General features: G+C 39.1%; 1 protein-coding gene across 1 annotated transcript in view; it reads left to right on the forward strand.

The window, feature by feature from the left end:
- Positions 1–632: 632 nt before the first annotated feature.
- Positions 633–13,259, forward strand: part of INPP5J (inositol polyphosphate-5-phosphatase J) — a 791,140-nt gene continuing 778,513 nt past the window's right edge. The window contains exon 1 of the mRNA XM_044068468.1: positions 633–790. The gene's annotated coding sequence lies outside the window, so the exon portion shown is untranslated. The remainder of the gene's footprint in view (positions 791–13,259) is intronic.

Here is a 13,259-nt window from a genome sequence, read left to right on the forward strand (position 1 = left end):
TTTTCTAGCTGTGTACCTTTCTTACAGACTTTGCATCTGTGAAGTGCAAGTCTGTTAAGCTAGTTTCCATCTTCTCTCCATTACTTGTAGGTAGGCTATTACCTTCCTTGTAATGATCTAGGTGAAATAAACTGATTAATTATTTACTAACCTTTTTTCCACAGTAATGCAGATAGCATCAGTTATGCATTTTAACTATACTTTTTAACCTCTTGTTCCCATTCCTGCTGATTCTTGGTCAAGATTTGTAGCTCACTGTTTTTCCCAATAATTAAATGGTTTATATGCAAATTATCATGAATGCTGCCTTTAATGCACAGCCTTTCTATTTGTTACAGGAAGGAATAGAAATAGATTTGTTCCTTTTTGTGATTAGTAGTTGTAGTCCTTGATCTAAGTATAAGAATCCGCATAAGAATTAGTTATTACTTTACTGTTCAAAGCCCTCCTTTTCCCTTTTGTATGTTTAAACTGAGCCAAATGTATTCAGAGGTGCAGTGACAGAGAAATATTATTTAGGAGACATTGTCTCTTTAAACCAGGCAGCCTGTTGATTGGCAGTTGCTGGGGTTACATCACTTGTTCACACTACAGCACCATTTCAGATTATCAGGAACTCATGAGCCCTGAAGACTCAAGACTGTCAGAAAAGCTTTTCTCTACCCTAGCCTACTGGAATGAAAAGAAAGCTGTGCTGGAAGCCAGTTTGTTACAAGATTAGTACTTTACTACTGCCATCCTTTTTGGCTGCTCTCCAGAATCAAGGTGTGCTGTGACTGGCAGAGAACAGGTAAACTTCATAGCTAGAGATTGCAGCTTTGAGCTATAAATCTGCAGTTAAAGATCAAGTGAAGGGTGTTTTGAAATTGCATTTCATTTTTCGTTGAACAGCAACTAAAGCAGCCAGGCAGAAGTGTTTGAAAGTCAGTGCAGAACACTGATGATGTAGACCACTTACTTGTGTGCCTCTGAGACCTGGGTAGGTAGCTTGTTTTGGAAAGCCATTTGCCTAAGTTCATCAGAGACTCCCTCAGCCAGGTATGGTAATATGCCCAGATAGTACAGACTGAACGTTTTGCACTGTCTGTATCACAAGACAAGAAAAGTTATTTTATGCAGTACTGTAGAATCAAACTTAACAAGGTGGTGTTTTGTTCCATGTCTAGAGGACTGGTGTTAGACTGTGTGAAGATAAATTAAATCTGTTTTCAGCATCCAGCAAGTCTACAGTTTGAACATATGTAGTCCGTTGCTTAATTGCACAAATTTGCACTTGCCCTTTACTCTGCCATATTTCTAGAATGTGGACCAATGAAAAACACTGCCGTGACAGTTTTACATAGCTAATTACATTGTATTAATTTTTCTGTGCTCTATGAATATGGATTAATGAAAAACAGTGCCATGCCAAATTACACCACTAACTACAGTGCTTGTACTTATTTTTCTGTGTTCTTTTTGTATTATTACTGGTTTACTTTATATAATATAGAGTATAACAAGTATGGTTTTATGATGCTAATTTACAAATATATTATGCAATCCCAACGTAATAGTCAATTAATAATTAGTATTTTGTGATTTTTTTTTATAATTTATTAATTATAATTATTACATTTGCTGTTATGAATGTAATTCTTAGACTATGAATTCACTAATGTAAAACTGCTTTTAACCACAATAAGTAAAGTAGCCTTTGGGCTGACTTGCAATATATGGTATCAGATTAGATTTTATCTAGAGCCACTGGTTGTCCCTGTTCACTGCTCCAAATGACTTAAGCATTATCTCAGCATAGTGAGTGATAAAATAAAATAAGCTTTCCTGAAGTACTGGAAGAGCTGACATCAGTCCTATTCAGGTAATTTTCCGCACCATATGTCTATTACACATTTGTGTCCATCTATAACCCCAGTAAATCCTGCTTCCCTAACTCCATCATATAATTTCCTGTACATCATTAGTCAAACAGATGCTTTTTTTCCGCATCTAATTACTTAATACAACTTGGTGTTAGGTAGCAGGTACTGTGACTTTTATTGAGAACACCAAATGCCAGTTCTCAGAACACTATTCTTCGTTTTGTACGTATAAAGTAAATGTTGGATGCTACAGGTTTCACATGCTCTATCCATCCTTACAGGATAGAATGTCAGGAATAAAGCAGAGGGCAAATGATTGGAATTTTTTTAAGAAAAACATTTTGTTGTAAAGAATGAATTTGAGGAGAGGCTTTGTTCAGCTGTGCCTCTGTACAATTACCTATACTTTACCTTAGCATATAGTACCACTGATTATAAGCTTGGTATAACATGGTGGGTTGTTTACATGAGGTGTGCCAAATTGTTACTGTTGGGCTAAAAAGTATTGCTACTTATAAATGACTATGGATTTTTTATGTGATATTTCAGTGACCAGAATTCTTTAGCTTCAGATCTATCATTACATTATACAAAGGAGTGCACCTCCTTTTTTTTTTTTTTTTTTAATGATGCTGTCATTACCAGTGTTTTCACATCTTAATAAAAAAAAATAAGACAGCTGATAAAATCCATGTTATCGTCTGCATAGCCACTACCTGTATTGCAAAAGCACATTATTGTTGTCAATTTCAAATAAAGTAACATGGTACAGTGGCAAGATGCCTGTTTCCTTGTTTGCGTCATCTTTTGGCATGACCTGAAGATGATCAGAAACCTGGGTTTACCATGGTTACCGGTAAAAAAGAATGAATTCAGGAGAAAAAACTTGTACAAATTAATGCTGCTGTAGAAACGTTCTTATGCCTTGTAAGTGGGAGTATAGGTCTTGCACTCTGTATCAGAAATTAATTTCTGTTTCTGACTTTGTGAAGCACAAACATTCCTTTCTTTTTAAACATATAGTCATAGTAATCCCCACACATTTAAACTGAATTTATATTGCTGTAAGTATTGTAAAGCATAATGACTAAATAGGGCATCTCTATATATCAGGAACCTGCCCGAAACAGTAAGAAGTAACAGTACTCTCAGGAGTAATGGTAAGATGTCAGATAAATGCAGACAGGCAGCTCTTTTTTATTCATATTTCCATAACTATAAATAAAAAGTTGAGTGCCAGCTACTGGTAACTCCAGTTTTGCACAGTTAGTTTCAGTGTTTTGGAGTAATGTAGAGCTGGGGAGCAACTGAAAGAAAAAGAAGTAGAGCTGGGGAGGATGTAACCAGTGCTTTGGTGATGATAATGATAATAATAGTTGTGATGATGTGAGGTATTGCCAGCTATGCCAAGAGAAGTAGGGCAGTGGATGTGTAACATATGCCAGCATAGCTAGCTGGAATTTTGTAAAGAATTATATGTCATTTGTATATCAAACTGATTTGCACAGATGCTTGTGTTGAAAAAATGTATTTGTAAAGCTGCCTATGTTAAAAATGTACAAACAGTATGCCCTGCTGGACAAAAAAGAAATATACATGTATGTCAGACTGTACGATTTTAACTGATGAAATATATATATTGTAACAGAGGATAATTGTAACAGAGGTTACTGGAAGAGAAGAGGTTAAGTTCAAACCCAGCTAACTTTTAGAAAAATATCAAGAAATTAAATTACTTAATTTAGACAATAAAGATTGTATCATATAGTTCTGATTGCAGCCATTGACAAAACGTCTGTGAAACCAAGGACTAGTTTATGACTTCCAGATGCTATAACATGTTAGCAAAGCTCTGTCTATGTGTATGGTAACACATATGTTTGACATTGTGGTTCAATTTCTAGTAAAGGGGGGTAGTATGGGAACCAGATGTCAGATGACCAGATGTATGTGATGTACTTCTGTAATCCAGCACTAAAATTACATTTTAATACTAGATGAGACAGAAGTCTCAGAGCAGTCTCTTTTTGAGACCTGACATAGAAGGATCACTCACCCACTTCATCTTGCCTTGCTTTAGTAATGAACCAATGATTAGTAATTCTTTAGCTAAATCAGGAAAATATAGTGAGATTAGTTAAGTACTGTTGTTATGTATGTGTGTGAATCTATCCATCTGTGTTATTTTAATATTTCCTGTGATTGAACCTCTGGTGTTTATTGTAAATAGATATTTAGCATTTTCATGTTCTTTTATTGCGTACTATTACATATATTTAAACTTTTCATTGTGGATGGTCCTTTTGAGAATATTTTACCTTTGAGAATACTTATATTTATTTGCTGACACTGTGGCCACTCATGATACATTGGTCAACATTAACATTTGTTTTAGTATTAATTTCACTTAGTATAATTGGGTACCCTTGTAAGAGCCTTAGAATACATGGTTTTGAAGTGTTCTGGTGGCAGTATCTACCTTATAGTCTGGGTAAAGGGGCAAAACTAGTAAAATGTTGCCAGCCTTACTCAGGTGTGTGTGTGTGTGTGTGTGTGTGTGTGTGTGTGTGTGTGTGTGTGTGTGAAAATCAAATCTCAGAGTGTGTGTGTGTGTGTCAGCTCCTTGGAGCAGGGACACAGAGTACTGGTTTCACAGAGAGGGTGGTGAAGGACTTGGCCTGGGTCACTTGGCTGAGGAGTCATCTCTATAGCTGTGGCAGAGGGGGAGTCTTACTGGTGGCCTGGAGAGAGAGAGAGAGAGAGAGAGAGAGAAATAGGGAAACCCAGACCCTGGACTGAGTGTGTTCTCTGGGTGCTCTTAAGGGAAATTGTGCTTGGTGCAGAGAGCTGCATCTGGAAATACTATGTGTATGTATTTTTGTTCCAGGTGAATGTCTCTCACCTGTGTCATTTGTGAGGATTCAGGCTTCTTGATTACTGGCCCAGAGGAAGGATGCCACAAATAATAATATTCTGACACTCAGTAGCAATTCAAGTGGTGATTAGTCTTTCCAGTATTTTCTTATTTCTCTAACAAGAATTCACTGCTTTGCATATAATCTGCATTTACTTTTATATGGGAGACAGTATGACAAACTGGATGGGCAGCTGCTATATCAATGGAATGGTAAGTCTAAATTTCAGTGTGACTGTACATTTTCTTGATAAAACTAAATAGTTCAGTAGATCTTCTAATGTTTTAGCCAACTCAACAGTGAAGCATAGCACTTGTACAGAGGAAATGCCGTTTATCTTTTGCATGCAAAAGTCATTCACTAGATTTTTGATCTAACACTACTCATTCATTTTATTTTATTGAGTAAATGAAATGACCCTCTTATAGCTTATATCTCATAAAGTTGAAAGGCTAGCAGAATTTGTTTGGTTTTCAGTCATGATGGCTTTGGGGATAGAGATGACCTTCATCTCACTGCAGCAAAATTCATGTGCTTATTTCCAGAAGACAGCTTATACTGTGAACAGATGAGCTGAGCTTTTAAAAGCTCAAGGGAAATTTTGCATTTCTGAATCTTCTGCACTTACTGGCTGTAAGGACAATGATATGTATGTATGTATGTATGTCTGTATGTATGTGTGGATAACCACATGTCTGCATATGTTTGAGCCTACATATGTCTGTTTCTACATTTAGCTGCGTATGTGGGAATCAGCATTTGTGTGTGTGTGTGTGTGTGTGTGTGTGTGTGTGTGTGTGTGTGTGTGTGTGTGTGTGTGTGTAAAAAGACAGTGAAATCCATGAAGCACTGAACTAGTATCCCAACCTGAAATCTGTAGGACAAAGTGAAAGATTAGGAATAAGGGATAACTATTGAGAATGTCAGATCTTGACCACAGCTAACTTAGCAGTATGTGGCAAAAATGAAGTCCTCTTTTCAGAGGAAGAAAACAATCCAGTAAAGGGTTTAAGCAGATCTTTAGTAATAATGGAAGAGAGCTTTAGCCTGTGTATGCATGTGTACATACATACATACTTGTCTACTTATCTTTATTTATCCTTTGCTAACCATGTGTGTGTGTGTGTGTGTGTGTGTGTGTGTGTGTGTATGTATATATATATATATATATATATATATGTATATATATATATATGTGTGTGTGTGTGTATATATATATATATATATATATATATATATATATATATATATATATATGTGTGTGTGTGTGTGTTTGCATATGTAGCAATGACAGGTGATTGAGCAGTTTGTAGTCAAATGCAAAACTGTCAGGACTCTTCATTCACTGATCTGTCATTCCTTTGAACTAAGGCATTGATGAACAGTGAGACTGCATTGTGGGGGGTAGGTGGTTAGGAAGTTTCTCCTTTCTCCCACAGTGGGTGATTTTGGTGTTGGTATATTTAGAAGTGGGAGAAGCAGGATGGGGCTAGCTCCCATGTAGTTTTTTTTATATGTTCAGTGACAAAGATTTCAGTTGGTTTGGATACACGGGGCAGCAGTTGATTAAAGTCTTGTCAGTCATTTGTTATATAAGTGTGTGTGTGTGTGTGATGTGTCATAACAGGTGATACTGAGCCTACAGAATGCTGTACTTTAAAGGCCAAGAAAAAAGTAGGTAAGGGACAGGTGCCTTTTGTGAAGTATAAGGGACAGAGGAACAAGTAGATGACACATTCCTGTTTTTCTGAGTCCTGGGTCAAGATAAGACTGTGTCACAAACTCGGAATTGCTAGACATAGTAAGTCCCTGCTGAGTCTAATTATGGCTGCCAAAAAAGCAGTTACTAGAAAATGGAAATCAAAGTCTAAACCAACTTTACTAGAAGTAATAAAGATAGTAACAGAGAGAAAACAACTGGAACTGGGATCTTTAGAAAAGGGTAGGAGCAGCAAATTACATAGGAAAAAGTGGGAACTATGGGATCAGTGCATGTAGAGGAGGAACAAGGTTTAAATGAAGGCAGGATTTGAATGAGCTATGCAATAGTTGACTAACAGTGACTGGATTTGTTAAAAGTGATGTATAATGTTTGCAGCTACAGTTGTGTTGCACAGTTTGGAATGTATAATGTTTGCAACTGAGATTTATTGTCATTTATATAAATGTAACATGGTCTGTCATACAAGATATTTTAATAAAGTGGTTTCCTGTTTAAAAAAAAAATAAGACAGTGTTAAGGAGTCCCCATGGACGTTAATTGTGAGGAGAGGAACTAGGCTGGCAGCTGTCCTGCAGTATGAAGTTTAGAAATAACCCTGAAACCTGAAGGGGGAAAGGATAGCAGCTTTTGAATTGAACCTATCCATATGTAGAGCTGTAGCTTGATGAATTACTGCCCTGGGCGATGCCTCTAATTGGTGACCCTTAGAAGTAAATCTTCAATCAAAGTTGAGGATAAAATCGAAACTGTTTGTTTGTGCATACAGAGCAACAAATGGCTGCCTCTTTACTACAATGCATGGATGAAAGTAGTGTTACGTTGAGTGTGTGAACATGGCAAAGCACTATTATGTACATAACTGACTGACATTTAAACAGCTGAGAAAGTGCAATTGAGAATGCTTGCAGTTCCTGCCAGGGAGCAGTTGATATCTCATTAAAGCTGCCATTTATGCCCCTTAAATGTTTGTACCAAGGGCAGCAGCCCCCTTCATACTATCCTTGCTACAGCCCTGCCTGTGTTGGTCAAAACACAATACATGAGTGTAATGATTTGCTTTACAAAGCTTCTGTGAAGAACTTCTTCAAATATGAACTGTACATTGCTAAGGCTGTTGTAAAGAGATGGACTTTATTTTACTGTTTAGCCTGTTTGCCATAAGTAAGCAGTTTATGTTGCCCAGTACAAGTAAACCTATATATCTGCAGAGAATGCCATTTCAGGGACTTAAACACTATAGTGTATGATTCACAAGAGACTGGTTGATGACAGCATAGTCAATCTTTGAATCCTCTGTCCTGCTTTGTGAAACAGAGAGATGGACTTCCCACCCTTCACAGGACCCATGATAGCACAAATTTCCAAGTTAGTTTTGCTAACATGAAGTCCAATTTTGTTTTCTTTTTATTTGCATTTGTGTTTCGATGATTTATAATGCAATGACAATGTGCATACTCATATGTACTTGTGCTTATATTTGAGTATGCAATGTTTTGTTGAGTTGCTCCTTAGTGAATCACAGTCCAATGAAAATATCTCTGAAAAACTCACTTGGTAGTTCTCCAAACCAAGTGCTATCATGGGTCCTGTAGGCATAATTCTCAACCTCTTAACACACGAATTCTGGACAAAGCCAAAAATATGGGAGGTCAAAGGACCAAAATCAGTGGTGGATCTTAAATATGTCGTTGTTATAAACTTAGAAAGTGGCTAGACATAACAGGTTTTGCATTAAAATGCATTTTCTGAAGGATGTGAAATCAAGATGCACGCACTTGAGGCTCTCCTCAGTATGGAGAAAATCGATGTCTGTGCAGTAACAGAAACCTGGTTCAAGGCTCCTGAGAGCACCCCAGCACTACCAGGTTATAACTCATACCATGCATTTCGGCCCCAAAACTCGGACCGAAGCACAAAAGGAGGGGGAGTATCTATATTCATCAAAGATACCTACACCTCCAGGTTAGTGGCACTGCACAAAGCATCGGAAACCATCCGTGTGCAACTAACAGCGGGCAAAACTGCCTTTCAGTTTGTAGCCTGCTACAGAACACCCTCCCTATTACAGGAACCCCACTTGGCATTCCTGAGAACACTGGAGAATATAAAGGTCTCTCCAAACACTATGTTATTGGGTGACTTCAACTACCCAAACATTGACTGGGAAAACTACTCAAGCCCAAACACCCTCACCCAACGGTTCCTTGAATTTATAAACTCTAACACAATGGAACAACTGGTCACCACTCCCACAAGAGGGAACAACATATTGGACCTGGTCATCACCAACATGGAGACTCTATGTTTCACACCAGAGGTAAACCCCTCATTGGTAAGATCAGACCATAAACAAATTTCCCTGGACATACATATCCCATCCCCACCCCCAGCCAAGGAAATCACTGTAAAGAATTTCTCAAAAGCCAACTTTGCACTTCTCAAGACTGAGGTGGAATCCTTCAAAGCCCCCGGGCCAGAGGATAATACAGCCCAATCCGCAGAATCCTTTACAAATGCATTCTATGAGTACCTAAAGGAATGCATAGATCGTGCTATCCCAAATAAAACCAAGACTCACTCCTCCAAAAACAGGTGGACCGCGGACATAAATAAGCTATACAACAGAAGGAGGAAGCTACTACATGACAGAGCAAAATCCCAAAAAGGAAAGGCATCTCTGATCAGTATTAGCAAGAAACTTCGATCCCTCATAAAATCATCAAAGGCCAGTTTCGAAAGAAAAATTGCCCTAGACACTAAAGATAATCACAAGGCCTTCTTTAGTTTTGTCAGGAATATGGGTGGAAACTCCCAGATATGCTCTGAATTGTTGCATAATGGTACAAAATATACCGAACCTACAGACATAGCCAACATCCTGGCAGACAGATTCAGCACAGACTTCTCCCCCCTTTCCCCCCCAAAGGAGCAAATGCCTATCCCAACTGAATGTAACCTCCCTGACATCACAGATGCACAGGTGAAAGCTGCCCTCTCCAAAGCAAAAAACACAGCATCTATGGGACTGGATGGTGTCCCAGGCTGTGTCTTACATGAGCTCCAAGAAGAACTGAACTCTCACATTGTCACTGTTCAGACTTAGCCTTACTACAGGATATGTACCCAAAGAATGGCGTACAGCTACAGTGGTTCCACTCCACAAAGGTGGTGCCACAACGGACCCCGGGAACTATCGGCCCATAAGCCTGACTAGTCTGGTCTGTAAAGCTATGGAGCGTATTATCATGGAACTCATAAACAAAGACATTGGGAGCCTCCAGACACTGGACCCTACCCAATTCGGCTTTGTTAAGGGCAGATCTTGCCTCTTAAACCTAGTTGATTTCTTTGAAACAGTTACCAAAGCCATAGATGAGGGCAAGGTAGTCCACACAGCCTACCTGGACCTCGCAAAAGCCTTCGACACAATACCCCACTCGGGCATCATAAATAAGCTTACCAGCTTAAATATCAACCCCTATATCACAAGATGGGTTGCAAACTGGCTCAGAGATAGAACCCACATGGTCAGAATCGCAGGTGCCATGTCCGAATCCAAACCAGTTACAAATGGCGTCCCACAAGGCTCAGGTTTGGGACCTCTCTTGTTCGGTATATACTTCTCTTAGGTTCAGGCTAACACAGGGGGGATTATGGCTGACAAAGTTCGCAGATGACTGCAAACTGGGGGCCATAATCGAATCTCCAGCTGACACAAGCATCCTCCAAAAGGGTCTCACAGAGCCAGAGCCACGGCCTCAAGCTAAATGCTAAAAAGTGCATAGTCATCCCCTTTGGGTAAAACAAGGTGCCCACAAATTACCACATAGGTGGTAATCCATTAAGTACGGGAGAAGTAATTAGAGATTTAGTTATCTCTCCTTTGATAATCACGTTGCCAAAGTGGTTATAAAGACCTTCTATATAGCCCACCTTATCACGAAAGGGTTTGCATCTAGATCAAGACAGGTCATTGTGCCCCTCTACTCGTCACTCATCAGGCCCATAATTGAATATAATGCCCCTTTTGGGATGTACCTTACCCGACACCTGCAGCAACTGGAGAGACCCCAAAAGTACCTCATCTAGAGGATCATGGGCTACAAACGGATGTCCTATGCAGCTCGACTAAAGAAACTCCAGCTCTACTCAGTTGCTTACCGCCTACTCAGAGGCGATCTATGCCTGACGTACAAAGCCATGTCAAACCCAGAATTAATGGACATGCTCCACCTCAAAAAATCCAAGTCCCTTAGAGCTACACGCTCCAGGGACTTAAACCTCAGCACAAAAATAAATAGGACATGCTGGAGGGACAGATTCATTTCCCAGAGGCTCCCCTCACTCTGGAATAGAATCCCAACTCATGTTAGACATAGCCCCTCGCTGACCCTCTTCAAGCGAAATCTGGACGCGTGGATGGGAAATCGCAAATTCGCCCCTGGGATCTCTTCTGTGTCCCTGCTAGACAGAGGCACAGTAAACTAATCTTAAAAGGGTACCTTGTGTGACCTACTTTACAGAGGCACAGTAGGCTAATCTAATAGGGAGGCGGAAGCCAAATGCACTCTGGCTAGGCTTATAAATGCCCTAGGGCAGATAGCCTATGAACCTCATGTATCTGTCATTGTTTAGTGACTTCTATCCATAATGATTTGCCAATAAACCAGAAATTTTATGAGGACCAGTCCAGAATATGAGGCAAAAATGTAGACATTCTGCAAAAATTCTAAACAGTTGAGAGGTCCTCATGAGAGAGAAGAATCCTTTTTCTATACATGGTGCTGAGGAAGCAGGACTCGGTAAGATGTAATTCATGGAAAGTTTTTCATTACACTGTGATCAGATAAAGTGCAATGCAAATGCAGGGCACCCCCCCATACACACACATACACACACGTGTGTGTGTGTGTGCATGTATATACATATATGTGCATAGGTCTACTTCAATGAATGAAAGACCACTTACCCAAAGACGACATCACCTAGACGAGATCTCTGAAACCTGAGTTGAATGAACGACCATGTTGCCAAAACGTTTCCCATGGTAAGTATCCAGTTAACCAACATTTAACAAAAAAATACACTGGACTATCTTCAACCCGCACAGATGGGAGGCTATTCCCCTCCCACCCGACAATGTGGGGGACTGCACCCTCACACCCCCCCCTAACCAGATATACCAACTCTGGGATTGCACTACAGTGGGGAAGAGAGCAAATTTCCCCATGTTGACCAACTGGATACTTACTGTGGGAAACATTTTGACAACATGGTTGTTCGTTCAACTAAAGTTTCAGAGATCTCGTCTCTGTGACGTAATTTTTGGGTAAGTGGTCTTTTGTTCATTTGAAGTAGACCCATGTACATATGTATAAAATATGGGAAGAAACTTGGATTACCAGTATGAAAGCCACAAAAACGTGGTGAAAACAAGTGTGTGCGCATGTTTTTGTTCATGTACATATCTTTGCATGGCAGTGGTATTGGGAAGCTGCATTCTTTAGATATCTGTGAATGGATAATCTTTTTAGAACTATGGTTGTAAATCCGAGCCCTAAGCATGGAGTGGTGTGGGACTTGAAATCAAAGTCTAGTTTTATAGTTTGATTTTTTTTTTTATAAGATTTTACAAGTAAAAACATTTTAACACCTTGTTTTTATAAAATAGATTATACAATTTACCAAAGTGGTGTAGACTAAATAAATGAAACCACAAACAACAAACAATTCCACTGAAGCCAGTAAAAGAAACAGTCTCCATCACTGGTCTAGATAAATTAAGTGCTTTAGTTCATTTAATATATCCTTGAACTTCTTCAGAGATAAAAATACATAATCAGACCTAACATTTAAAAATGGAGTGATGACATCACATGACCCACTTGAGCCAATCAAACAAACATGTGAACAGCTTGTACATTTAAAAAAACATTGTGGTCATTTCTTTTTAAAAATGCAGTGGTGGTGCTGCGGTAGCGTTGTCGCCTCATAGCAAGACGTTGTCCCATTCGATTCTCAGCTAGAGCGTCTTCTGTGTGGAGGCATACATGAATGGGGTGTGCCTTCGTTGAAGGTTGTGCGTCAGGGCTGGTAACTCGGTACGTAAAAATCCACTACCAATCATTAGCGGACCGGAGTTCCGCTGTAGCGACCTCTAACCTGGAAAAGCCGAAAGACACAATCAAAGTGCTTATCCAAAAAGGTTACAATTTGGATTGGCTAAATAACATCATTGCAGAAGTGTGTTCACTAAGGCTGAATAAAGCTAGACCAATTTTGAGAACCAGTGTTGGAGACTGTTTCTTTTACTGGCTTCAGTAGAATTGTTTGTTGTTTAGAGATTATACAACCTCTTAATAATATACTTGAATAATGATATTAAGTATACATTTTTGCTTCATCAAATAATCCAATGAGGGAATGCTATGTAAATTAATTTATTTTGTTCACTTCATTGTCAAGTGCAAGTATCTTCGATAACAAGTGAGTAGGTAGTACTTTTTCTTTTTTTTGTGATGGAAGTACATTTGTTTTTTTATACTATGTGGGAGCACCCAAGGAGATAATCAGTGGGAGGAAAGGAAGTGGAAAGGTGAAGGTGATGCAGGGAGGAGCTGCAGAAGGGCATTACTTTGACGGCATGTTAAGCATCTGTTGTCATCATATTTCATAAATGTTATGACACTTGCCACTGCTAACAACTAATTTCACACTAGGGCCAGAACTGCATCCCATCCATACCTTGGATAGTAGTCG

Source organism: Protopterus annectens, chromosome 4.part0, assembly GCF_019279795.1.
Source record: "Protopterus annectens isolate FY-2018-M chromosome 4.part0, PAN1.0, whole genome shotgun sequence".
NCBI lineage: Eukaryota > Metazoa > Chordata > Ceratodontiformes > Protopteridae > Protopterus > Protopterus annectens.